This window comes from Lampetra fluviatilis, chromosome 24 (genome assembly GCF_964198595.1).
Source record: "Lampetra fluviatilis chromosome 24, kcLamFluv1.1, whole genome shotgun sequence".
In the NCBI taxonomy this organism is placed as follows: Eukaryota; Metazoa; Chordata; class Hyperoartia; order Petromyzontiformes; family Petromyzontidae; genus Lampetra; species Lampetra fluviatilis.
Genome location: NC_136298.1, coordinates 2,563,317 through 2,590,643, shown reverse-complemented (window position 1 = coordinate 2,590,643; position 27,327 = coordinate 2,563,317). Strand labels below are relative to the sequence as shown.

General features: G+C 44.8%; 15 non-coding genes across 15 annotated transcripts; all 15 read right to left on the bottom strand.

Moving 5' to 3' along the window:
- Window positions 1-708: 708 nt before the first annotated feature.
- Window positions 709-780, bottom strand: TRNAP-AGG (transfer RNA proline (anticodon AGG)). The gene has a single exon. It is a non-coding gene; the product is annotated as a tRNA-Pro (tRNA).
- Window positions 781-1,586: 806 nt separating this feature from the next.
- On the bottom strand, window positions 1,587-1,658 carry TRNAP-AGG (transfer RNA proline (anticodon AGG)). The gene has a single exon. It is a non-coding gene; the product is annotated as a tRNA-Pro (tRNA).
- Window positions 1,659-2,480: 822 nt separating this feature from the next.
- On the bottom strand, window positions 2,481-2,552 carry TRNAP-AGG (transfer RNA proline (anticodon AGG)). Its single transcript has one exon. It is a non-coding gene; the product is annotated as a tRNA-Pro (tRNA).
- Window positions 2,553-3,358: 806 nt separating this feature from the next.
- TRNAP-AGG (transfer RNA proline (anticodon AGG)) lies at window positions 3,359-3,430 on the bottom strand. Its single transcript has one exon. It is a non-coding gene; the product is annotated as a tRNA-Pro (tRNA).
- Window positions 3,431-5,557: 2,127 nt separating this feature from the next.
- Window positions 5,558-5,629, bottom strand: TRNAP-AGG (transfer RNA proline (anticodon AGG)). Its single transcript has one exon. It is a non-coding gene; the product is annotated as a tRNA-Pro (tRNA).
- Window positions 5,630-7,329: 1,700 nt separating this feature from the next.
- On the bottom strand, window positions 7,330-7,401 carry TRNAP-AGG (transfer RNA proline (anticodon AGG)). Its single transcript has one exon. It is a non-coding gene; the product is annotated as a tRNA-Pro (tRNA).
- An 806-nt stretch (window positions 7,402-8,207) lies between these two features.
- TRNAP-AGG (transfer RNA proline (anticodon AGG)) lies at window positions 8,208-8,279 on the bottom strand. Its single transcript has one exon. It is a non-coding gene; the product is annotated as a tRNA-Pro (tRNA).
- An 822-nt stretch (window positions 8,280-9,101) lies between these two features.
- On the bottom strand, window positions 9,102-9,173 carry TRNAP-AGG (transfer RNA proline (anticodon AGG)). Its single transcript has one exon. It is a non-coding gene; the product is annotated as a tRNA-Pro (tRNA).
- Window positions 9,174-9,995: 822 nt separating this feature from the next.
- On the bottom strand, window positions 9,996-10,067 carry TRNAP-AGG (transfer RNA proline (anticodon AGG)). Its single transcript has one exon. It is a non-coding gene; the product is annotated as a tRNA-Pro (tRNA).
- Window positions 10,068-12,678: 2,611 nt separating this feature from the next.
- Window positions 12,679-12,750, bottom strand: TRNAP-AGG (transfer RNA proline (anticodon AGG)). The gene has a single exon. It is a non-coding gene; the product is annotated as a tRNA-Pro (tRNA).
- Window positions 12,751-15,768: 3,018 nt separating this feature from the next.
- Window positions 15,769-15,840, bottom strand: TRNAP-UGG (transfer RNA proline (anticodon UGG)). Its single transcript has one exon. It is a non-coding gene; the product is annotated as a tRNA-Pro (tRNA).
- An 820-nt stretch (window positions 15,841-16,660) lies between these two features.
- TRNAP-UGG (transfer RNA proline (anticodon UGG)) lies at window positions 16,661-16,732 on the bottom strand. Its single transcript has one exon. It is a non-coding gene; the product is annotated as a tRNA-Pro (tRNA).
- Window positions 16,733-17,553: 821 nt separating this feature from the next.
- TRNAP-UGG (transfer RNA proline (anticodon UGG)) lies at window positions 17,554-17,625 on the bottom strand. The gene has a single exon. It is a non-coding gene; the product is annotated as a tRNA-Pro (tRNA).
- Window positions 17,626-18,447: 822 nt separating this feature from the next.
- TRNAP-UGG (transfer RNA proline (anticodon UGG)) lies at window positions 18,448-18,519 on the bottom strand. Its single transcript has one exon. It is a non-coding gene; the product is annotated as a tRNA-Pro (tRNA).
- Window positions 18,520-19,339: 820 nt separating this feature from the next.
- On the bottom strand, window positions 19,340-19,411 carry TRNAP-AGG (transfer RNA proline (anticodon AGG)). Its single transcript has one exon. It is a non-coding gene; the product is annotated as a tRNA-Pro (tRNA).
- Between the last annotated feature and the right edge of the window lie 7,916 nt (window positions 19,412-27,327).

The following is a 27,327-nucleotide window of genomic DNA, read 5'->3' as shown; positions in this document are numbered from 1 at the left end:
TTGACAATGTTCTTAATACAAGATGTTGGTTTAAAATGCATGGCTATTGACTTGTACGAACAGCAATATGACTTTTCTATAACAAAAACAATGATTTGGGAACCAATATTTAAGGACATTTCTAACTTTACTCACCACACACTCTAATACTCTATTGAGATGAATACAACTCAGGTCGCAGGAGTCCTCGTGTATTGTCCTCATAATTGTCTATCACATCCCAGAAAAGTAAAACTACCGGGCTTGGAATCGGGAACTTCTTGCATCCAAAGCGAAAACCATACCCCTTGACCAACAAGCGACCTTTCTATCGACATAGCGCGTAAAAACGAGTACTTGTATACAAGAATTCATGTAAAAAGCATGACTTTTGCATAGTAAACTGATGGAGAATAGGACAATGAGTCAAGAATTTGCCCAGATTTAGTCAGGCTAAAAACCATTTCAATGATGCGATTTCGTGAATTGCTTATTTTACACCAATTTTGATTTTAATCATGATTTCCTCATTGGTGTCAAGTTATTATCATGATATAAAGGCATTTGCTAATTCATGGATGAACGAAGGAGTCCCTTCGCTATGTCATTCATAGCATTGATTGACCATACCTCAGCATGCTGTGCAGCAAAAGTTGTGAAGATAAAAGCCTGGGCCAGTTCAAAATTGACTTGGGTTTTTGTCGACCAATCCCCAAGAAAATGGTGCTTGGGCTCGTCCGGGATTTGAACCCGGGACCTCTCGCACCCTAAGCGAGAATCATACCCCTAGACCAACGAGCCACTCATCTTCAAACAGTGAATAATGTATGAAAATGAGGTTCAATCAACACTTCGATTATCTCATGAGATGAAACTTTGCTGAGAGATAATGAGCATTTTTGGCACAAATAAGTTTTGACAATGTTCTTAATACAAGATGTTGGTTAAAAATGCATGGCTATTGACTTGTACGAACAGCAATATGACTTTTCTATAACAAAAACAATGATTTGGGAACCAATATTTAAGGACATTTCTAACTTTATTCACCACACACTCTAACACTCTATTGAGATGAATACAACTCAGGTCGCAGGAGTCCTCGTGTATTGTCCTTATAATTGTCTATCACATCCCAGAAAAGTAAAACTACCGGGCTTGGAATCGGGAACTTCTTGCATCCAAAGCGAAAACCATACCCCTAGACCAACAAGCGACCTTTCTGTCGACATAGCGCGTAAATACGAGTACTTGTATACAAGGATTCATGTAAAAAGCATGACTTTTGCATGGTAAACTGACGGAGAATAGGACAATGAGTCAAGAATTTGCCCAGATTTAGTCAGGCTAAAAACCATTTCAATGATGCGATTTCGTGAATTGCTTATTTTACACCAATTTTGATTTTAATCATGATTTCCTCATTGGTGCCAAGTTATTATCATGATTTAAAGGCAATTGCTAATTCATGGATGAACGAAGGAGTCCCTTCGCTCTGTCATTTATAGCATTGATTGACCATACCCCAGCATGCTGTGCAACAAACGTTTTGAAGATAAAAGCCAGGGCCAGTTCAAAAATGACCAATCACCAAGAAAATGGTGCTTGGGCTCGTCCAGGATTTGAACCCGGGACCTCTCGCACCCTAAGCGAGAATCATACCCCTAGACCAACGAGCCACTCATCTTCAAACAGTGAATAATGTATGAAAATGAGGTTCAATCAACACTTCGATTATCTCATGAGATGAAACTTTGCTGAGAGATAATGAGCATTTTTGGCACAAATAAGTTTTGACAATGTTCTTAATACAAGATGTTGGTTAAAAATGCATGGCTATTGACTTGTACGAACAGCAATATGACTTTTCTATAACAAAAACAATGATTTGGGAACCAATATTTAAGGACATTTCTAACTTTACTCACCACACACTCTAACACTCTATTGAGATGAATACAACTCAGGTCGCAGGAGTCCTCGTGTATTGTCCTCATAATTGTCTATCACATCCCAGAAAAGTAAAACTACCGGGCTTGGAATCGGGAACTTCTTGCATCCAAAGCGAAAACCATACCCCTTGACCAACAAGCGACCTTTCTATCGACATAGCGCGTAAATACGAGTACTTGTATACAAGGATTCATGTAAAAAGCATGACTTTTGCATAGTAAACTGATGGAGAATAGGACAATGAGTCAAGAATTTGCCCAGATTTAGTCAGGCTAAAAACCATTTCAATGATGCGATTTCGTGAATTGCTTATTTTACACCAATTTTGATTTTAATCATGATTTCCTCATTGGTGTCAAGTTATTATCATGATATAAAGGCATTTGCTAATTCATGGATGAACGAAGGAGTCCCTTCGCTATGTCATTCATAGCATTGATTGACCATACCTCAGCATGCTGTGCAGCAAAAGTTGTGAAGATAAAAGCCTGGGCCAGTTCAAAATTGACTTGGGTTTTTGTCGACCAATCCCCAAGAAAATGGTGCTTGGGCTCGTCCGGGATTTGAACCCGGGACCTCTCGCACCCTAAGCGAGAATCATACCCCTAGACCAACGAGCCACTCATCTTCAAACAGTGAATAATGTATGAAAATGAGGTTCAATCAACACTTCGATTATCTCATGAGATGAAACTTAGCTGAGAGATAATGAGCATTTTTGGCACAAATAAGTTTTGACAATGTTCTTAATACAAGATGTTGGTTAAAAATGCATGGCTATTGACTTGTACGAACAGCAATATGACTTTTCTATAACAAAAACAATGATTTGGGAACCAATATTTAAGGACATTTCTAACTTTACTCACCACACACTCTAACACTCTATTGAGATGAATACAACTCAGGTCGCAGGAGTCCTCGTGTATTGTCCTTATAATTGTCTATCACATCCCAGAAAAGTAAAACTACCGGGCTTGGAATCGGGAACTTCTTGCATCCAAAGCGAAAACCATACCCCTAGACCAACAAGCGACCTTTCTGTCGACATAGCGCGTAAATACGAGTACTTGTATACAAGGATTCATGTAAAAAGCATGACTTTTGCATGGTAAACTGACGGAGAATAGGACAATGAGTCAAGAATTTGCCCAGATTTAGTCAGGCTAAAAACCATTTCAATGATGCGATTTCGTGAATTGCTTATTTTACACCAATTTTGATTTTAATCATGATTTCCTCATTGGTGCCAAGTTATTATCATGATTTAAAGGCAATTGCTAATTCATGGATGAACGAAGGAGTCCCTTCGCTCTGTCATTTATAGCATTGATTGACCATACCTCTGCATGCTGTGCAACAAACGTTTTGAAGATAAAAGCCAGGGCCAGTTCAAAAATGACCAATCACCAAGAAAATGGTGCTTGGGCTCGTCCGGGATTTGAACCCGGGACCTCTCGCACCCTAAGCGAGAATCATACCCCTAGACCAACGAGCCACTCATCTTCAAACAGTGAATAATGTATGAAGATGAGGTTCAATCAACACTTCGATTATCTCATGAGATGAAACTTTGCTTAGAGATAATGAGCATTTTTGGCACAAATAAGTTTTGACAATGTTCTTAATACAAGATGTTGGTTAAAAATGCATGGCTATTGACTTGTACGAACAGCAATATGACTTTTCTATAACAAAAACAATGATTTGGGAACCAATATTTAAGGACATTTCTAACTTTACTCACCACACACTCTAACACTCTATTGAGATGAATACAACTCAGGTCGCAGGAGTCCTCGTGTATTGTCCTTATAATTGTCTATCACATCCCAGAAAAGTAAAACTACCGGGCTTGGAATCGGGAACTTCTTGCATCCAAAGCGAAAACCATACCCCTAGACCAGGGGTCGGCAACCTGCGGCTCCGGAGCCGCATGCGGCTCTTTTGAACCTTGACCGCGGCTCCGGGGCGGATGCTAGCGAGGGGAGGAGGCGCACTGTGACACCTGCTCTGGCGTTGCCGCTGCTGACAGGTCGCCGCTCCGTTCCACACTGCCCGCCCGGTGACAGGCAATAACGTTGCCGTTGCTTTGTCACATGTTTGGAAGAAGTAAAAACCTTCCTGGGCAGCAAAGAGCTCACCTTTGCTGAGCTGGAACAGCCAGAGTGGCTGGAAAAATTACATTTTATGGTAGACATGACAGCACATCTAAACACGCTAAATACAACCCTTCAGGGGAAAGGAGGCACAGCCCTGCACATGCTGGAGGAGGTTTTGGCATTCGAGAGCAAGTTGACAGTGTTTGTCAAAGATTTACAGAGAGGTACACTGTCTCACTTTCCCTCTTTGAGAGAGTTCAAACAAAGTCATGATACGATAAATTTGGAATATTTCAAGTCTGCAATCACCACAATGCAAAGTTCGTTTGGGAAACGATTCTGTGAGTTCAGAGAGGAAAAAACGACATTATCCTTCCCTGTCACTCCCCTGGCGATCGATCCATCCCTATTGAATATGACTGCATTTGCAGGTGTAAGTCAACCTGATCTTGAGATGGAACTGGCCGATATAGCCGACAAAGATATATGGGTGTCCAAGTTCAAATGCTTGACCGCTACTCTTGAGGATGTTGCCCGTCAGAAGGCCATTCTGGCTCAGAATCATAAATGGAGTGATATTGAAAACCTTCCCAAACAGGACAAACTTGTATTCGAAACATGGAATGCCATCCCCAACACTTATATAAACATGAAAAAGTATGCATTTGGAGTCCTGTCGATCTTCGGCTCCACATATGTATGTGAGCAGGTCTTCTCCAACATGAACTATATTAAAAACAAACATCGATCACGCCTCACAGATGACAGCTTGCAAGCCTGTGTGAAAATGAAGGTGACGTCTTACAGCCCTGATGTGCAGACACTGTGCACTGAGGTTCAGGAGCAAAAATCCCATTAACCAGGTAATTTAGCTATTAATTTGCAAAAATATATTTTACATTGTTAAGTGAAAAAGTCCTTTTTTTATTCAGATTGACAGCTGACTGCACGATCCTGTATATAGCAATAAGGTAAGAAACAATATATGCAGTGTTATATTTGTTTTAAATGTTGCAATGGTTTTGCGGCTCCCAGTTTATTTTTTCCTTCGGAAACGGGTCCAAGTGGCTCTTTATGTCTTAAAGGTTGCAGACCCCTGCCCTAGACCAACAAGCGACCTTTCTGTCGACATAGCGCGTAAATACGAGTACTTGTATACAAGGATTCATGTAAAAAGCATGACTTTTGCATGGTAAACTGACGGAGAAAAGGACAATGAGTCAAGAATTTGCCCACATTTAGTCAGGCTAAAAACCATTTCAATGATGCGATTTCGTGAATTGCTTATTTTACACCAATTTTGATTTTAATCATGATTTCCTCATTGGTGCCAAGTTATTATCATGATTTAAAGGCAATTGCTAATTCATGGATGAATGAAGGAGTCCCTTCGCTCTGTCATTTATAGCATTGATTGACCATACCTCAGCATGCTGTGCAGCAAAAGTTGTGAAGATAAAAGCCTGGGCCAGTTCAAAATTGACTTGGGTTTTTGTCGACCAATCCCCAAGAAAATGGTGCTTGGGCTCGTCCGGGATTTGAACCCGGGTCCTCTCGCACCCTAAGCGAGAATCATACCCCTAGACCAACGAGCCACTCATTTTCAAACAGTGAATAATGTATGAAAATGAGGTTCAATCAACACTTCGATTATCTCATGAGATGAACCTTTGCTGAGAGATAATGAGCATTTTTGGCACAAATAAGTTTTGACAATGTTCTTAATACAAGACGTTGGTTAAAAATGCATGGCTATTGACTTGTACGAACAGCAATATGACTTTTCTATAACAAAAACAATGATTTGGGAACCAATATTTAAGGACATTTCTAACTTTACTCACCACACACTCTAACACTCTATTGAGATGAATACAACTCAGGTCGCAGGAGTCCTCGTGTATTGTCCTTATAATTGTCTATCACATCCCAGAAAAGTAAAACTACCGGGCTTGGAATCGGGAACTTCTTGCATCCAAAGCGAAAACCATACCCCTAGACCAACAAGCGACCTTTCTGTCGACATAGCGCGTAAATACGAGTACTTGTATACAAGGATTCATGTAAAAAGCATGACTTGTGCATGGTAAACTGACGGAAAATAGGACAATGAGTCAAGAATTTGCCCAGATTAATTCAGGCTAAAAACCATTTCAATGATGCGATTTCGTGAATTGCTTATTTTACACCAATTTTGATTTCAATCATGATTTCCTCATTGGTGCCAAGTTATTATCATGATTTAAAGGCAATTGCTAATTCATGGATGAACGAAGGAGTCCCTTCGCTCTGTCATTTATAGCATTGATTGACCATACCTCAGCATGCTGTGCAACAAACGTTTTGAAGATAAAAGCCAGGGCCAGTTCAAAAATGACCAATCACCAAGAAAATGGTGCTTGGGCTCGTCTGGGATTTGAACCTGGAACCTCTCGCACCCTAAGCGAGAATCATACCCCTAGACCAACGAGCCACTCATCTTCAAACAGTGAATAATGTATGAAGATGAGGTTCAATCAACACTTCGATTATCTCATGAGATGAAACTTTGCTTAGAGATAATGAGCATTTTTGGCACAAATAAGTTTTGACAATGTTCTTAATACAAGATGTTGGTTAAAAATGCATGGCTATTGACTTGTACGAACAGCAATATGACTTTTCTATAACAAAAACAATGATTTGGGAACCAATATTTAAGGACATTTCTAACTTTACTCACCACACACTCTAACACTCTATTGAGATGAATACAACTCAGGTCGCAGGAGTCCTCGTGTATTGTCCTTATAATTGTCTATCACATCCCAGAAAAGTAAAACTACCGGGCTTGGAATCGGGAACTTCTTGCATCCAAAGCGAAAACCATACCCCTAGACCAACAAGCGACCTTTCTGTCGACATAGCGCGTAAATACGAGTACTTGTATACAAGGATTCATGTAAAAAGCATGACTTTTGCATGGTAAACTGACGGAGAATAGGACAATGAGTCAAGAATTTGCCCAGATTTAGTCAGGCTAAAAACCATTTCAATGATGCGATTTCGTGAATTGCTTATTTTACACCAATTTTGATTTTAATCATGATTTCCTCATTGGTGCCAAGTTATTATCATGATTTAAAGGCAATTGCTAATTCATGGATGAACGAAGGAGTCCCTTCGCTCTGTCATTTATAGCATTGATTGACCATACCTCAGCATGCTGTGCAACAAACGTTGTGAAGATAAAAGCCTGGGCCAGTTCAAAATTGACTTGGGTTTTTGTCGACCAATCCCCAAGAAAATGGTGCTTGGGCTCGTCCGGGATTTGAACCCGGGTCCTCTCGCACCCTAAGCGAGAATCATACCCCTAGACCAACGAGCCACTCATTTTCGAACAGTGAATAATGTATGAAAATGAGGTTCAATCAACACTTCGATTATCTCATGAGATGAAACTTTGCTGAGAGATAATGAGCATTTTTGGCACAAATAAGTTTTGACAATGTTCTTAATACAAGACGTTGGTTAAAAATGCATGGCTATTGACTTGTACGAACAGCAATATGACTTTTCTATAACAAAAACAATGATTTGGGAACCAATATTTAAGGACATTTCTAACTTTACTCACCACACACTCTAACACTCTATTGAGATGAATACAACTCAGGTCGCAGGAGTCCTCGTGTACTGTCCTTATAATTGTCTATCACATCCCAGAAAAGTAAAACTACCGGGCTTGGAATCGGGAACTTCTTGCATCCAAAGCGAAAACCATACCCCTAGACCAACAAGCGACCTTTCTGTCGACATAGCGCGTAAATACGAGTACTTGTATACAAGGATTCATGTAAAAAGCATGACTTTTGCATGGTAAACTGACGGAGAATAGGACAATGAGTCAAGAATTTGCCCAGATTTAGTCAGGCCAAAAACCATTTCAATGATGCGATTTCGTGAATTGCTTATTTTACACCAATTTTGATTTTAATCATGATTTCCTCATTGGTGCCAAGTTATTATCATGATTTAAAGGCAATTGCTAATTCATGGATGAACGAAGGAGTCCATTCGTTCTGTCATTTATAGCATTGATTGACCATACCTCAGCATGCTGTGCAACAAACGTTGTGAAGATAAAAGCCAGGGCCCGTTCAAAAATGACCAATCACCAAGAAAATGGTGCTTGGGCTCGTCCGGGATTTGAACCCGGGACCTCTCGCACCCTAAGCGAGAATCATACCCCTAGACCAACGAGCCACTCATCTTCAAACAGTGAATAATGTATGAAGATGAGGTTCAATCAATACTTCGATTATCTCATGAGATGGAACTTTGATTAGAGATAATGAGCATTTTTGGCACAAATAAGTTTTGACAATGTTCTTAATACAAGATGTTGGTTAAAAATGCATGGCTATTGACTTGTACGAACAGCAATATGACTTTTCTATAACAAAAACAATGATTTGGGAACCAATATTTAAGGACATTTCTAACTTTACTCACCACACACTCTAACACTCTATTGAGATGAATACAACTCAGGTCGCAGGAGTCCTCGTGTATTGTCCTTATAATTGTCTATCACATCCCAGAAAAGTAAAACTACCGGGCTTGGAATCGGGAACTTCTTGCATCCAAAGCGAAAACCATACCCCTAGACCAACAAGCGACCTTTCTGTCGACATAGCGCGTAAATACGAGTACTTGTATACAAGGATTCATGTAAAAAGCATGACTTTTGCATGGTAAACTGACGGAGAATAGGACAATGAGTCAAGAATTTGCCCAGATTTAGTCAGGCTAAAAACCATTTCAATGATGCGATTTCGTGAATTGCTTATTTTACACCAATTTTGATTTTAATCATGATTTCCTCATTGGTGTCAAGTTATTATCATGATATAAAGGCATTTGCTAATTCATGGATGAACGAAGGAGTCCCTTCGCTATGTCATTCATAGCATTGATTGACCATACCTCAGCATGCTGTGCAGCAAAAGTTGTGAAGATAAAAGCCTGGGCCAGTTCAAAATTGACTTGGGTTTTTGTCGACCAATCCCCAAGAAAATGGTGCTTGGGCTCGTCCGGGATTTGAACCCGGGACCTCTCGCACCCTAAGCGAGAATCATACCCCTAGACCAACGAGCCACTCATCTTCAAACAGTGAATAATGTATGAAAATGAGGTTCAATCAACACTTCGATTATCTCATGAGATGAAACTTTGCTGAGAGATAATGAGCATTTTTGGCACAAATAAGTTATGACAATGTTCTTAATACAAGATGTTGGTTAAAAATGCATGGCTATTGACTTGTACGAACAGCAATATGACTTTTCTATAACAAAAACAATGATTTGGGAACCAATATTTAAGGACATTTCTAACTTTACTCACCACACACTCTAACACTCTATTGAGATGAATACAACTCAGGTCGCAGGAGTCCTCGTGTATTGTCCTCATAATTGTCTATCACATCCCAGAAAAGTAAAACTACCGGGCTTGGAATCGGGAACTTCTTGCATCCAAAGCGAAAACCATACCCCTTGACCAACAAGCGACCTTTCTATCGACATAGCGCGTAAATACGAGTACTTGTATACAAGGATTCATGTAAAAAGCATGACTTTTGCATAGTAAACTGATGGAGAATAGGACAATGAGTCAAGAATTTGCCCAGATTTAGTCAGGCTAAAAACCATTTCAATGATGCGATTTCGTGAATTGCTTATTTTACACCAATTTTGATTTTAATCATGATTTCCTCATTGGTGTCAAGTTATTATCATGATATAAAGGCATTTGCTTATTCATGGATGAACGAAGGAGTCCCTTCGCTATGTCATTCATAGCATTGATTGACCATACCTCAGCATGCTGTGCAGCAAAAGTTGTGAAGATAAAAGCCTGGGCCAGTTCAAAATTGACTTGGGTTTTTGTCGACCAATCCCCAAGAAAATGGTGCTTGGGCTCGTCCGGGATTTGAACCCGGGACCTCTCGCAACCTAAGCGAGAATCATACCCCTAGACCAACGAGCCACTCATCTTCAAACAGTGAATAATGTATGAAAATGAGGTTCAATCAACACTTCGATTATCTCATGAGATGAAACTTTGCTGAGAGATAATGAGCATTTTTGGCACAAATAAGTTTTGACAATGTTCTTAATACAAGATGTTGGTTAAAATGCATGGCTATTGACTTGTACGAACAGCAATATGACTTTTCTATAACAAAAACAATGATTTGGGAACCAATATTTAAGGACATTTCTAACTTTACTCACCACACACTCTAACACTCTATTGAGATGAATACAACTCAGGTCGCAGGAGTCCTCGTGTATTGTCCTTATAATTGTCTATCACATCCCAGAAAAGTAAAACTACCGGGTTTGGAATCGGGAACTTCTTGCATCCAAAGCGAAAACCATACCCCTAGACCAACAAGCGACCTTTCTGTCGACATAGCGCGTAAATACGAGTACTTGTATACAAGGATTCATGTAAAAAGCATGACTTTTGCATGGTAAACTGACGGAGAATAGGACAATGAGTCAAGAATTTGCCCAGATTTAGTCAGGCTAAAAACCATTTCAATGATGCGATTTCGTGAATTGCTTATTTTACACCAATTTTGATTTTAATCATGATTTCCTCATTGGTGTCAAGTTATTATCATGATATAAAGGCATTTGCTAATTCATGGATGAACGAAGGAGTCCCTTCGCTATGTCATTCATAGCATTGATTGACCATACCTCAGCATGCTGTGCAGCAAAAGTTGTGAAGATAAAAGCCTGGGCCAGTTCAAAATTGACTTGGGTTTTTGTCGACCAATCCCCAAGAAAATAGTGCTTGGGCTCGTCCGGGATTTGAACCGGACGAGCCCTCGCACCCTAAGCGAGAATCATACCCCTAGACCAACGAGCCACTCATCTTCAAACAGTGAATAATGTATGAAAATGAGGTTCAATCAACACTTCGATTATCTCATGAGATGAAACTTTGCTGAGAGATAATGAGCATTTTTGGCACAAATAAGTTTTGACAATGTTCTTAATACAAGATGTTGGATAAAAATGCATGGCTATTGACTTGTACGAACAGCAATATGACTTTTCTATAACAAAAACAATGATTTGGGAACCAATATTTAAGGACATTTCTAACTTTACTCACCACACACTCTAACACTCTATTGAGATGAATACAACTCAGGTCGCAGGAGTCCTCGTGTATTGTCCTCATAATTGTCTATCACATCCCAGAAAAGTAAAACTACCGGGCTTGGAATCGGGAACTTCTTGCATCCAAAGCGAAAACCATACCCCTAGACCAACAAGCGACCTTTCTGTCGACATAGCGCGTAAATACGAGTACTTGTATACAAGGATTCATGTAAAAAGCATGACTTTTGCATGGTAAACTGACGGAGAATAGGACAATGAGTCAAGAATTTGCCCAGATTTAGTCAGGCTAAAAACCATTTCAATGATGCGATTTCGTGAATTGTTTATTTTACACCAATTTTGATTTTAATCATGATTTCCTCATTGGTGTCAAGTTATTATCATGATATAAAGGCATTTGCTAATTCATGGATGAACGAAGGAGTCCCTTCGCTATGTCATTCATAGCATTGATTGACCATACCTCAGCATGCTGTGCAGCAAAAGTTGTGAAGATAAAAGCCTGGGCCAGTTCAAAATTGACTTGGGTTTTTGTCGACCAATCCCCAAGAAAATGGTGCTTGGGCTCGTCCGGGATTTGAACCGGACGAGCCCTCGCACCCTAAGCGAGAATCATACCCCTAGACCAACGAGCCACTCATCTTCAAACAGTGAATAATGTATGAAAATGAGGTTCAATCAACACTTCGATTATCTCATGAGATGAAACTTTGCTGAGAGATAATGAGCATTTTTGGCACAAATAAGTTTTGACAATGTTCTTAATACAAGATGTTGGTTAAAAATGCATGGCTATTGACTTGTACGAACAGCAATATGACTTTTCTATAACAAAAACAATGATTTGGGAACCAATATTTAAGGACATTTCTAACTTTACTCACCACACACTCTAACACTCTATTGAGATGAATACAACTCAGGTCGCAGGAGTCCTCGTGTATTGTCCTCATAATTGTCTATCACATCCCAGAAAAGTAAAACTACCGGGCTTGGAATCGGGAACTTCTTGCATCCAAAGCGAAAACCATACCCCTTGACCAACAAGCGACCTTTCTATCGACATAGCGCGTAAAAACGAGTACTTGTATACAAGTATTCATGTAAAAAGCATGACTTTTGCATAGTAAACTGACGGAGAATAGGACAATGAGTCAAGAATTTGCCCAGATTTAGTCAGGCTAAAAACCATTTCAATGATGCGATTTCGTGAATTGCTTATTTTACACCAATTTTTATTTTAATCATGATTTCCTCATTGGTGTCAAGTTATTATCCTGATATAAAGGCAATTTCTATTTCATGGATGAACGAAGGAGTCCCTTCGCTATGTCATTTATAGCATTGATTGACCATACCTCAGCATGCTGTGCAGCAAAAGTTGTGAAGATAAAAGCCAGGGATAGTTCAAAATTGACTTGGGTTTTTGTCGACCAATCCCCAAGAAAATGGTGCTTGGGCTCGTCCGGGATTTGAACCCGGGACCTCTCGCACCCTAAGCGAGAATCATACCCCTAGACCAACGAGCCACTCATCTTCAAACAGTAAATAATGTATGAAAATGAGGTTCAATCAACACTTCGATTATCTCATGAGATGAAACTTTGCTGAGAGATAATGAGCATTTTTGGCACAAATAAGTTTTGACAATGTTCTTAATACAAGATGTTGGTTAAAAATGCATGGCTATTGACTTGTACGAACAGCAATATGACTTTTCTATAACAAAAACAATGATTTGGGAACCAATATTTAAGGACATTTCTAACTTTACTCACCACACACTCTAACACTCTATTGAGATGAATACAACTCAGGTCGCAGGAGTCCTCGTGTATTGTCCTTATAATTGTCTATCACATCCCAGAAAAGTAAAACTACCGGGCTTGGAATCGGGAACTTCTTGCATCCAAAGCGAAAACCATACCCCTAGACCAACAAGCGACCTTTCTGTCGACATAGCGCGTAAATACGAGTACTTGTATACAAGGATTCATGTAAAAAGCATGACTTTTGCATGGTAAACTGACGGAGAATAGGACAATGAGTCAAGAATTTGTCCAGATTTAGTCAGGCTAAAAACCATTTCAATGATGCGATTTCGTGAATTGCTTATTTTACACCAATTTTGATTTTAATCATGATTTCCTCATTGGTGCCAAGTTATTATCATGATTTAAAGGCAATTGCTAATTCATGGATGAACGAAGGAGTCCCTTCGCTCTGTCATTTATAGCATTGATTGACCATACCTCAGCATGCTGTGCAACAAACGTTGTGAAGATAAAAGCCAGGGCCAGTTCAAAATTGACTTGGGTTTTTGTCGACCAATCCCCAAGAAAAAGGTGCTTGGGCTCGTCCGGGATTTGAACCCGGGACCTCTCGCACCCAAAGCGAGAATCATACCCCTAGACCAGGGGTCGGCAACCTGCGGCTCCGGAGCCGCATGCGGCTCTTTTGAACCTTGACCGCGGCTCCGGGGCGGATGCTAGCGAGGGGAGGAGGCGCACTGTGACACCTGCTCTGGCGTTGCCGCTGCTGACAGGTCGCCGCTCCGCTCCACACTGCCCGCCCGGTGACAGGCAATAACGTTGCCGTTGCTTTGTCACATGTTTGGAAGAAGTAAAAACCTTCCTGGGCAGCAAAGAGCTCACCTTTGCTGAGCTGGAACAGCCAGAGTGGCTGGAAAAATTACATTTTATGGTAGACATGACAGCACATCTAAACACGCTAAATACAACCCTTCAGGGGAAAGGAGGCACAGCCCTGCACATGCTGGAGGAGGTTTTGGCATTCGAGCGCAAGTTGACAGTGTTTGTCAAAGATTTACAGAGAGGTACACTGTCTCACTTTCCCTCTTTGAGAGAGTAAAACAAAGTCATGATACGATAAATTTGGAATATTTCAAGTCTGCAATCACCACAATGCAAAGTTCGTTTGGGAAACGATTCTGTGAGTTCAGAGAGGAAAAAACGACATTATCCTTCCCTGTCACTCCCCTGGCGATCGATCCATCCCTATTGAATATGACTGCATTTGCAGGTGTAAGTCAACCTGATCTTGAGATGGAACTGGCCGATATAGCCGACAAAGATATATGGGTGTCCAAGTTCAAATGCTTGACCGCTACTCTTGAGGATGTTGCCCGTCAGAAGGCCATTCTGGCTCAGAATCATAAATGGAGTGATATTGAAAACCTTCCCAAACAGGACAAACTTGTATTCGAAACATGGAATGCCATCCCCAACACTTATATAAACATGAAAAAGTATGCATTTGGAGTCCTGTCGATCTTCGGCTCCACATATGTATGTGAGCAGGTCTTCTCCAACATGAACTATATTAAAAACAAACATCGATCACGCCTCACAGATGACAGCTTGCAAGCCTGTGTGAAAATGAAGGTGACGTCTTACAGCCCTGATGTGCAGACACTGTGCACTGAGGTTCAGGAGCAAAAATCCCATTAACCAGGTAATTTAGCTATTAATTTGCAAAAATATATTTTACATTGTTAAGTGAAAAAGTCCTTTTTTTATTCAGATTGACAGCTGACTGCACGATCCTGTATATAGCAATAAGGTAAGAAACAATATATGCAGTGTTATATTTGTTTTAAATGTTGCAATGGTTTTGCGGCTCCCAGTTTATTTTTTCCTTCGGAAACGGGTCCAAGTGGCTCTTTATGTCTTAAAGGTTGCAGACCCCTGCCCTAGACCAACGAGCCACTCATGTTCAAGCAGTGAATAATGTATGAAAATGAGGTTCAATCAACACTTCGATTATCTCATGAGATGAAACTTTGCTGAGAGATAATGAGCATTTTTGCACCAATAAGTTTTGACAATGTTCTTAATACAAGATGTTGGTTAAAAATGCATGGCTATTGACTTGTACGAACAGCAATATGACTTTTCTATAACAAAAACAATGATTTGGGAACCAATATTTAAGGACATTTCTAACTTTACTCACCACACACTCTAACACTCTATTGAGATGAATACAACTCAGGTCGGAGGACTCTTCGTGTATTGTTCTTATGATTGTCTACTCATCCCAGAAAAATAAACCTACCGGGCTTCGAATCGGGAACTTCTTGCATCCAAAGCGAAAACCATACCCCTAGACCAACAAGCGACCTTTCTGTCGACATAGCGCGTAAATACGAGTACTTGTATACAAGGATTCATGTAAAAAGCATGACTTTTGCATGGTAAACTGACGGAGAATAGGACAATGAGTCAAGAATTTGTCCAGATTTAGTCAGGCTAAAAACCATTTCAATGATGCGATTTCGTGAATTGCTTATTTTACACCAATTTTGATTTTAATCATGATTTCCTCATTGGTGCCAAGTTATTATCATGATTTAAAGGCAATTGCTAATTCATGGATGAACGAAGGAGTCCCTTCGCTCTGTCATTTATAGCATTGATTGACCATACCTCAGCATGCTGTGCAACAAACGTTGTGAAGATAAAAGCCAGGGCCAGTTCAAAATTGACTTGGGTTTTTGTCGACCAATCCCCAAGAAAAAGGTGCTTGGGCTCGTCCGGGATTTGAACCCGGGACCTCTCGCACCCAAAGCGAGAATCATACCCCTAGACCAACGAGCCATTCATGTTCAAGCAGTGAATAATGTATGAAAATGAGGTTCAATCAACACTTCGATTATCTCATGAGATGAAACTTTGCTGAGAGATAATGAGCATTTTTGCACCAATAAGTTTTGACAATGTTCTTAATACAAGATGTTGGTTAAAAATGCATGGCTATTGACTTGTACGAACAGCAATATGACTTTTCTATAACAAAAACAATGATTTGGGAACCAATATTTAAGGACATTTCTAACTTTACTCACCACACACTCTAACACTCTATTGAGATGAATACAACTCAGGTCGGAGGACTCTTCGTGTATTGTTCTTATGATTGTCTACTCATCCCAGAAAAATAAACCTACCGGGCTTCGAATCGGGAACTTCTTGCATCCAAAGCGAAAACCATACCCCTAGACCAACAAGCGACCTTTCTGTCGACATAGCGCGTAAATACGAGTACTTGTATACAAGGATTCATGTAAAAAGCATGACTTTTGCATGGTAAACTGACGGAGAATAGGACAATGAGTCAAGAATTTGTCCAGATTTAGTCAGGCTAAAAACCATTTCAATGATGCGATTTCGTGAATTGCTTATTTTACACCAATTTTGATTTTAATCATGATTTCCTCATTGGTGCCAAGTTATTATCATGATTTAAAGGCAATTGCTAATTCATGGATGAACGAAGGAGTCCCTTCGCTCTGTCATTTATAGCATTGATTGACCATACCTCAGCATGCTGTGCAACAAACGTTGTGAAGATAAAAGCCAGGGCCAGTTCAAAATTGACTTGGGTTTTTGTCGACCAATCCCCAAGAAAAAGGTGCTTGGGCTCGTCCGGGATTTGAACCCGGGACCTCTCGCACCCAAAGCGAGAATCATACCCCTAGACCAACGAGCCATTCATGTTCAAGCAGTGAATAATGTATGAAAATGAGGTTCAATCAACACTTCGATTATCTCATGAGATGAAACTTTGCTGAGAGATAATGAGCATTTTTGGCACAAATAAGTTTTGACAATGTTCTTAATACAAGATGTTGGTCAAAAATGCATGGCTATTGACTTGTACGAACAGCAATATGACTTTTCTATAACAAAAACAATGATTTGGGAACCAATATTTAAGGACATTTCTAACTTTACTCACCACACACTCTAACACTCTATTGAGATGAATACAACTCAGGTCGGAGGACTCTTCGTGTATTGTTCTTATGATTGTCTACTCATCCCAGAAAAATAAACCTACCGGGCTTCGAATCGGGAACTTCTTGCATCCAAAGCGAAAACCATACCCCTAGACCAACAAGCGACCTTTCTGTCGACATAGCGCGTAAATACGAGTACTTGTATACAAGGATTCATGTAAAAAGCATGACTTTTGCATGGTAAACTGACGGAGAATAGGACAATGAGTCAAGAATTTGTCCAGATTTAGTCAGGCTAAAAACCATTTCAATGATGCGATTTCGTGAATTGCTTATTTTACACCAATTTTGATTTTAATCATGATTTCCTCATTGGTGCCAAGTTATTATCATGATTTAAAGGCAATTGCTAATTCATGGATGAACGAAGGAGTCCCTTCGCTCTGTCATTTATAGCATTGATTGACCATACCTCAGCATGCTGTGCAACAAACGTTGTGAAGATAAAAGCCAGGGCCAGTTCAAAATTGACTTGGGTTTTTGTCGACCAATCCCCAAGAAAAAGGTGCTTGGGCTCGTCCGGGATTTGAACCCGGGACCTCTTGCACCCAAAGCGAGAATCATACCCCTAGACCAACGAGCCATTCATGTTCAAGCAGTGAATAATGTATGAAAATGAGGTTCAATCAACACTTCGATTATCTCATGAGATGAAACTTTGCTGAGAGATAATGAGCATTTTTGGCACAAATAAGTTTTGACAATGTTCTTAATACAAGATGTTGGTTAAAAATGCATGGCTATTGACTTGTACGAACAGCAATATGACTTTTCTATAACAAAAACAATGATTTGGGAACCAATATTTAAGGACATTTCTAACTTTACTCACCACACACTCTAACACTCTATTGAGATGAATACAACTCAGGTCGCAGGAGTCCTCGTGTATTGTCCTTATAATTGTCTATCACATCCCAGAAAAGTAAAACTACCGGGCTTGGAATCGGGAACTTCTTGCATCCAAAGCGAAAACCATACCCCTAGACCAACAAGCGACCTTTCTGTCGACATAGCGCGTAAATACGAGTACTTGTATACAAGGATTCATGTAAAAAGCATGACTTTTGCATGGTAAACTGACGGAGAATAGGACAATGAGTCAAGAATTTGCCCAGATTTAGTCAGGCTAAAAACCATTTCAATGATGCGATTTCGTGAATTGCTTATTTTACACCAATTTTTATTTTAATCATGATTTCCTCATTGGTGCCAAGTTATTATCATGATTTAAAGGCAATTGCTAATTCATGGATGAACGAAGGAGTCCCTTCGCTCTGTCATTTATAGCATTGATTGACCATACCTCAGCATGCTGTGCAACAAACGTTGTGAAGATAAAAGCCAGGGCCAGTTCAAAATTGACTTGGGTTTTTGTCGACCAATCCCCAAGAAAATGGTGCTTGGGCTCGTCCGGGATTTGAACCCAGGACCTCTCGCACCCAAAGCGAGAATCATACCCCTAGACCAACGAGCCACTCATCTTCAAACAGTAAATAATGTATGAAAATGAGGTTCAATCAACACTTCGATTATCTCATGAGATGAAACTTTGCTGAGAGATAATGAGCATTTTTGGCACAAATAAGTTTTGACAATGTTCTTAATACAAGATGTTGGTTAAAAATGCATGGCTATTGACTTGTACGAACAGCAATATGACTTTTCTATAACAAAAACAATGATTTGGGAACCAATATTTAAGGACATTTCTAACTTTACTCACCACACACTCTAACACTCTATTGAGATGAATACAACTCAGGTCGGAGGACTCTTCGTGTATTGTTCTTATGATTGTCTACTCATCCCAGAAAAATAAACCTACCGGGCTTCGAATCGGGAACTTCTTGCATCCAAAGCGAGAACCATACCCAAGACCAACAAGCGACCTTTCTGTCGACATAGCACATAAATACGAGTACTTGTATACGAGGATTCATGTAAAAAGCATGACTTTTGCATAGTAAACTGACGGAGAATAGGACAATGAGTCAAGAATTTGCCTAGATTTAGTCAGGCTAAAAACCATTTCAATGATGCGATTTCGTGAATTGCTTATTTTACACCAATTTTTATTTTAATCATGATTTCCTCATTGGTGTCAAGTTATTATCCTGATATAAAGGCAATTTCTATTTCATGGATGAACGAAGGAGTCCCTTCGCTATGTCATTTATAGCATTGATTGACCATACCTCAGCATGCTGTGCAGCAAAAGTTGTGAAGATAAAAGCCAGGGATAGTTCAAAATTGACTTGGGTTTTTGTCGACCAATCCCCAAGAAACTGGTGCTTGGGCTCGTCCGGGATTTGAACCCGGGACCTCTCGCACCCTAAGCGAGAATCATACCCCTAGACCAACGAGCCACTCATCTTCAAACAGTAAATAATGTATGAAAATGAGGTTCAATCAACACTTCGATTATCTCATGAGATGAAACTTTGCTGAGAGATAATGAGCATTTTTGGCACAAATAAGTTTTGACAATGTTCTTAATACAAGATGTTGGTTAAAAATGCATGGCTATTGACTTGTGAAGTATTGGAAAATGACGGCAGGAAACTCCTTGACGGGAACACACTTCTTTTATTAAATCTTGACTCGTAACAATACAACGCGTGGCCTCTCTTCTTCACAATGCGCTTCTCTTGACTCTGGATTCTGTGCTGCCGGCTCTCTGTGCCTCGTGTAGACTCCGCGCCTCGGCTACACTCCTCTCTCGCCTCGTGTAGACTCTGCGCCTCTGCTACACTCTCCACTCGCCTCGTGTAGACTTTGCATCTCTCTCTCTGGCTACACCATATGCATACTCGGCTCGTGTAGACCTTCCTCTCTCGCTGGCTACACCGTATGCATACTCGGCTCGTGTAGACCGTTCTCTCTCGCTGGCTACACACTATACATTACTCAGCTCGTGTAGACCGTTCTCTCTCGCTGGCTACACACTATACATTACTCAGCTCGTGTAGACCGTTCTCTCTCGCTGGCTACACACTATACATTACTCAGCTCGTGTAGACCGTTCTCTCTCGCTGGCTACACACTATACATTACTCAGCTCGTGTAGACCGTTCTTTCTCGCTGGCTACACACTTATACCTTACTCTCCTCTACTCTCCATTACTCTCCTCTCCGGGCTCTATCTCTGCACCTTCGTCTTCATTCTTAGATGGTTCCACTTCCGCCCCTGCTCCTCTGTGCATCACCTTATATACCCCTTCTTCCCGGGAGACGGAGCGGATGCGGACCTCAACGTCGGCACCGCTCCTCAGTTACCCAATCCCCACGCGCTATCCCTACGATCCGGTTCCGCTCAGCGCGTGTTTCCACTCCCCGACCAATCACACCGCGCTGCTACCCGATCACTCCCTCTGGGCGCGTCACCGGCACACAGCCAATCAGCAGCACTACCCCCACCCGCGCACTGACGCCTGCTCCTCCCCGTCAGCGCGCGTCACCACACACACACCCGTACATACGCGCTGGCACACGACATATACACCCAGCGCGTATCACCACTACATCACCCCCTCCCACATAGCTCGCAGCCGGCCCGGCTGCTAACAACAACCAACCGCGACGATAAAACGACAACCAACATAAAAAAAAAACCCCGAAACCCCCCGAGTGTGCCCCGTAACATAACACAACACCAACAACAACAAGAATAACTATGTACAGATTGACAATGAACCCGAAAAGTCAACAATAACACGATACGAGCAAATTCGAAACGAACGCGCCCCACGTCCCTGCGACTACACGCAGTGACGAGGCGCTCCAACTGCCCCGACTCCTCACGAGGCAGGTCATGCAAAGTAGCACGACCTGGCGCGAGTCCGTCTGGCTGGTCCATCGTATGGGGCGGGACACTGACGACCGTCCGGCGGTTCCGGCTGCTCCAGACGGCGCGGAACGGGCCTGAAAGGGCCGGCCCCGCCGCGGAGATCCGGCCGCCGGTGATCGGCAGCTGTCAGTTCCGAGACACCTGGGAGCAGATCAGGCGAAAATACGTGTGGATCAGGCAGAGACATTTCCCCCTCTGGGTCGCCGGTCACGTCACACGCCCGGCCATCACGACACAAGGGGAGGCCATATGGAGGCGAGAACGGTTTCAGTCGGGAGGGGTGAACGTACCACCGGCGCTTTCCCCACTTTATCTGAACGCACTGGGGCCGTGCAACGCGCACGACCTCCACGGGTCCCCTCCACGGTCTCAACAATTTAGGCGACGTAGCCAAGGGTGCCTGAGGGCAATGCAGCCAGGCCCTGTCACCTGGTTTCCATTCGTGCATGGACACCTTCCGTGCCCGCAACCGTTCATTAGCAATTTGGCGAGCCCGCGAATTAAGCCGCGCGGCCTCCCTCGCCTCTGTCAGCTTGTGAATATTAAACTTAATATGTTCTGCCAAATTAGAATTAGTTCGTGGAGCGGACAGGCCAAGTTGCGTTTCTATTGGCGGGTCAGCTTCCCGACCGTACATCAAATAGAATGGGGAAAACCCCGTAGCTGCATGGGGGGCCATTCTATACGCGGCAAGGACTCCCGGGACCTGCAGGTCCCAATCTACATGTGCCTCGCACACCTGCTGGCACAGCATGGAAGTCAAGGTTTTGTGGAGTCTCTCCACCATCCCGTCAGTCTGCGGGTGGTACGGGGAGGTACGCACCTTCTTGGTACCCAACAGATCGCACACCTCTTGCAACAATTTACTCGAAAAATTTTTACCTTGGTCGGTCAGCAGGCGTTCGGGAGCCCCCTTGTCCAGGACATAGCCCTGGACGAAGGCATCCGTCACAGCCGCTGCCGACTGGTTAGCGAGAGGCCACGCCATAGGTCATCGGGTAAAGTATTCGACCCCCACTAACAAATATTTATTCCCTCTCGGCGTGACTGGGAAGGGCCCCAAAATATCGAGTGCAACGAGCTCGTTGGTACGCGAGACCTGAATAGATTGCAGCGGTGGATTAGCTGCCACGGCCGGTGGTTTACGCCTGGCGCACTCAACGCACCCCTTCAGAATATGCACCACATCACTTCCCATTCCCGGCCAGTAATAGTCACGCTGAAGCAGGGCAAGCGTCTTGTTAACTCCCAAGTGCAAGAGGCGTTCGTGTGCCGCCAAGACAACCCTCCCCCTCACAGCGGAAGGCACCACGAGTGCGTTCCGCCGGGACAAACTGTCCCATTTCAATAACACGCCCCGCTCAAGTACATAGGAGCCGGTACGCTCCTGGTCCCCCTCGGGACCCCCAACCTTGCGGCGCAATGCTAGCAGCGAGCTGTCCGCCATCTGGAGGCGGCCCCATTCGCTGAGCGACAGCGAGAGCAGCGAGTCCCGACCCTGAGAGGCAGTGGAATCATCCCCGATCGGTGCGCCCGCTGTCGCAGCCAGTGCCCCCATCTCCCCCGCAAGCGTCGGTTTACAGCGCGCCGATCCCGACAAACACGTGCATTCATCACAAGGCAACAACCGCGACAAGCAATCGGCATTCGTGTGTCGCAACCCCTTACGGTACGTAGTCGTAAACTGATAGTCCTGGAGGACTTCCAACCAACGCGACAACTGGCCCGAGGGCTGGGCGACCCTCAATGAATACTGTAGCGCCGCGTGGTCCGTTCGGACTGTAAAGTGACGACCATAAAGATATGGCCTAAACTGCTGCACAAAAAAAACAATGGCAAGCAGCTCGCGACGGGTGACACAGTAGCGCTGCTCCGCCGGAGACAACACCCTACTACCGTAGGCGACAACTCTTTCGACACCCCCAATGACTTGGGATAGCACCCCCCCAATGCCCGTGTTGCTAGCATCCGTGTCCAGCAAAAAGGGACTGGCAAAATCGGGATAACACAAGGGTGGGGCACCCACCAAGGCGTCCCGGAGGGAGCGAAACGCGGCCTCCTCCTCCGGTCCCCATTTGAACTTCACTCCCTTCGCCGTTAGAGCGTGCAAGGGTTTTGCAATAGTGGCGAAGTGCTCAACGAACCGCCGATAATAAGAAGCAAACCCGATGAAACTACGCACGTCGGAAACGGACGTAGGTGTCGGCCACGAACCGACACAATCCGTCTTCGCGGGATCGGTGGAGATCCCCGAAGAATCGACAATGTGACCCAAGTATCTAACGGACCTACGAAGGAGGTGACATTTGGCCGGTTTAAATTTCAACTTAGCCGATCGCATTCGCAAGAACACCCCTCTCAATCGCCGGAGGTGTTCCTCAAACGTTTTACTGAAAACAATGACATCGTCCATATAAATCAAGCATGTATCCCACTGCAAGCCCGACAAAACCAGCTCCATAAGTCGCTGAAACGTCGCTGGAGAGGAGTGAAGCCCCATGGGTAACCGGTTAAACTGGAACAGCCCCCCTGGAGTCCGAAATGCTGTCTTAGGTTTCGACTCTTCGTCGAGCGGCAACTGCCAAAACCCCGATAACAAATCAAGAGTCGAAAAATATCGCGCACCAGACAATGCATCGAGGGACTCATCCATCCTGGGGAGCGGATACGCGTCAGCCACAGAGATCTTATTCAGGCGACGGAAATCAACGCAGAATCGCAGGGACCCGTCCTGCTTCTTAACCAGCACAATAGGCGCTCCCCACGGGCTAGAGGAGGGCGAAATAATATCGGCTTCTAGCATATCGTTAACAGCCGACTGAACATGTTCCTTCTCCACGGGACTCAGTCGGAAGGGATTTAGCCTGACCGGCGCCGCATCGCCCGTTTCAATGTGATGGTGCAACAAATCCGTGCACCCAATGTCATACTTATGTTTACTGAATACATCAGAGAATTCAATGAGCAACTCGCGCAGCGCACCCAACTGCGCCGCCGACAAATCGTCCGAGGCGGCACATAACGAATGGACCCACTCAAGGTCTTCCCTTGGCTCAACGTTCCGCGCGGGGCTCGAGCCCACCTGCGCAACCAACCCATCATCCCCAGGGACCTGCGCCGCGTGAGCCAGCACGGTGCCCTGCGGAATGACAGCTGGTCGCGACCCCGCGTTCAAAACCATCACAAACGGATCCCTGTCAGCCCGCACCAAAGTGTGAGCCACCGATAAATCAAGACCCCCGACAGCCTTGTTAGAAGGACCCAAAAGCATACTCTGTCCCGAAGCCTCCCTCACCCATGGTTTCCGCAACCGGAGGGGAATCAACATCTGTGAACCCGGGGGCACTTGCACTGTCTGCGTCGCCACCGCTTGTATCGTAGCGCACGCCGTCCGAATGTCAGTAGGGCCCGTCAAAAATGAAATCCGGCGACCCGATGGCAGTTCAATGCATCGTTGATCGATAAGAATTTTAATGGGCATTTTAGCCAAAAAGTCAGTGCCCAAAAGACACGGAACTGCCAAAGAAGACGAAACGAAAACGGGTCCCGACAATTTGATATCTCCAATGCAAATGGACGCCCTAACCTGACCGATAATGCCCAACGATCCCCCATTAGCGGCGTAAAATGGCACATCCACTGGAAGCAGCGGACGACATTGGACCGGAAGAATATTATAAATGAGGTCCGATATAATAGTTGCCGATGCCCCCGTGTCCACTAACACCCTAATCTCAACCCCATCAATAGATCCCGTAACAACGGACGAACCCGCCGAAGCAGCCACAATTCTATGCCCCAATTCCGCCCATTCAATGTCTCCCTGGTCCCGGCCGAACCCCCCTCGCCGAACCGAATCCCCGAACCTTAACCGGCCCTCCTCCGCCGCAACGCGGCGTCCCATGTGTGCCGAATAAACAGGCCGAGCGTGTGAGGTGCCGCGACTTGCCGGGGATTGTAGAGATGACTTGGGCTCTCGGTCGTCGTCCAGCCGAGCTCCCATGGCGCGCTGCCGCGGAGCGCGGCACCCGGACGCCACGTGGCCCCGGAGGCCGCAGTTATAGCACGTGACGAGGGTCGGAGTAGATCTTGGTTGCTCCGACTTTCGGCCCGATCGCAGAGGCGACCGGGCCCCCGGCCTCCAGTCCCCTGGTCGTCCCGTGGCGAACGCCTCCTCTCGTGGGCTGACGACTTGGGGTTCGGCGACCACCAAACCCGGGGCTGCGACGACAGCAGCGTTGCAACCAACGCCTTGCTTCCGTTGTAGGGCCTCGTGCGCTTGAATACTCGTGGCGACTCTCAAAGAAGAAATATCAATCTCGTCAGCTGTGTTGATAGGGACCCCCAGGTCCTGCGCCAACTTGAGCAGCTGCTCCAAAACCATCGCGTCTTGGCCCTCCTCGTCCATCCGAGGGAACGCAGCATCAGCAAGAGCCAGCAACGCCGTGCGATAGGCCAGCGCGGTCTCCGTGGCCGCTTTCCGTCTTGCGTAGAACTGATGGCGGCACGTAGAGGGAGGCCCGTAGACCCTGGCCAACAACCCCAGCGCATCCTTCAGCGTGGAGCGGTCCGACTTCCGTGCAGCCCTGAAGGCCGCGAGCGCATCGTCGTCCAGCATGGCGGGCAATGCCCGCAGCGCCGTAGCATCGGACCACGCTGACATCTCTTGATGGGCCAAAAACCTTCGCTGAAATTGGCCCCAGTCTCCGCCTTCCGCCTTGAAGGCTGACAACGTGGGCAGGCGCTGCTGAAAAATGAAGTCATCCGCCTCGTGGTTCCTCTCCGCCTGTCCGTCGGTGTCTAAGATGGCGGCTCCAGCAGCAGACGTAAGATGGCGGACCCCCTCGCGCGCTGATGACGTCGATGCGCGCGCTTGGGAACCCACCACCACGTGGCGCTCGCCGTTCCCGCCAAAAGTAGGCCCAGGCGCAATGGCGGGAATCCCCCATTCGTTTTGGCGGGAATCTGCGGGGCGACCTTGTAAAATGTCCCCCACCGTCCCCGCTCCTCCCGACGAGCTGATCTCCGCCAAGATGGACGCGGCGGCGAGCAGCAGCTCCGCCAGTCGGGAGTGCGCCTCACGAAGCCCGGCGTCTGTCCCCGGTCGCTCGGCCGGCGCCGTCGACGGACCCTGCAGCGTGGGCAAGTCCTCTTCCTCACCCCCCGCCACCAGCGGCCCCGAGTCGTCCAGGTCTTCCTCGCGGTCAATCCCGTGGGTCCTACGGGTCTTCCTCGTCTCCATACTTGGAAGCCCGTTTCACTTCTGACGCCAGATGAAGTATTGGAAAATGACGGGAGGAAACTCCTTGACGGGAACACACTTCTTTTATTAAATCTTGACTCGTAACAATACAACGCGTGGCCTCTCTTCTTCACAATGCGCTTCTCTTGACTCTGGATTCTGTGCTGCCGGCTCTCTGTGCCTCGTGTAGACTCCGCGCCTCGGCTACACTCCTCTCTCGCCTCGTGTAGACTCTGCGCCTCTGCTACACTCTCCACTCGCCTCGTGTAGACTTTGCATCTCTCTCTCTGGCTACACCATATGCATACTCGGCTCGTGTAGACCTTCCTCTCTCGCTGGCTACACCGTATGCATACTCGGCTCGTGTAGACCGTTCTCTCTCGCTGGCTACACACTATACATTACTCAGCTCGTGTAGACCGTTCTCTCTCGCTGGCTACACACTATACATTACTCAGCTCGTGTAGACCGTTCTCTCTCGCTGGCTACACACTATACATTACTCAGCTCGTGTAGACCGTTCTCTCTCGCTGGCTACACACTATACATTACTCAGCTCGTGTAGACCGTTCTCTCTCGCTGGCTACACACTTATACCTTACTCTCCTCTACTCTCCATTACTCTCCTCTCCGGGCTCTATCTCTGCACCTTCGTCTTCATTCTTAGATGGTTCCACTTCCGCCCCTGCTCCTCTGTGCATCACCTTATATACCCCTTCTTCCCGGGAGACGGAGCGGATGCGGACCTCAACGTCGGCACCGCTCCTCAGTTACCCAATCCCCACGCGCTATCCCTACGATCCGGTTCCGCTCAGCGCGTGTTTCCACTCCCCGACCAATCACACCGCGCTGCTAACCGATCACTCCCTCTGGGCGCGTCACCGGCACACAGCCAATCAGCAGCACTACCCCCACCCGCGCACTGACGCCTGCTCCTCCCCGTCAGCGCGCGTCACCACACACACACCCGTACATACGCGCTGGCACACGACATATACACCCAGCGCGTATCACCACTACACTTGTACGAACAGCAATATGACTTTTCTATAACAAAAACAATGATTTGGGAACCAATATTTAAGGACATTTCTAACTTTACTCACCACACACTCTAACACTCTATTGAGATGAATACAACTCAGGTCGCAGGAGTCCTCGTGTATTGTCCTTATAATTGTCTATCACATCCC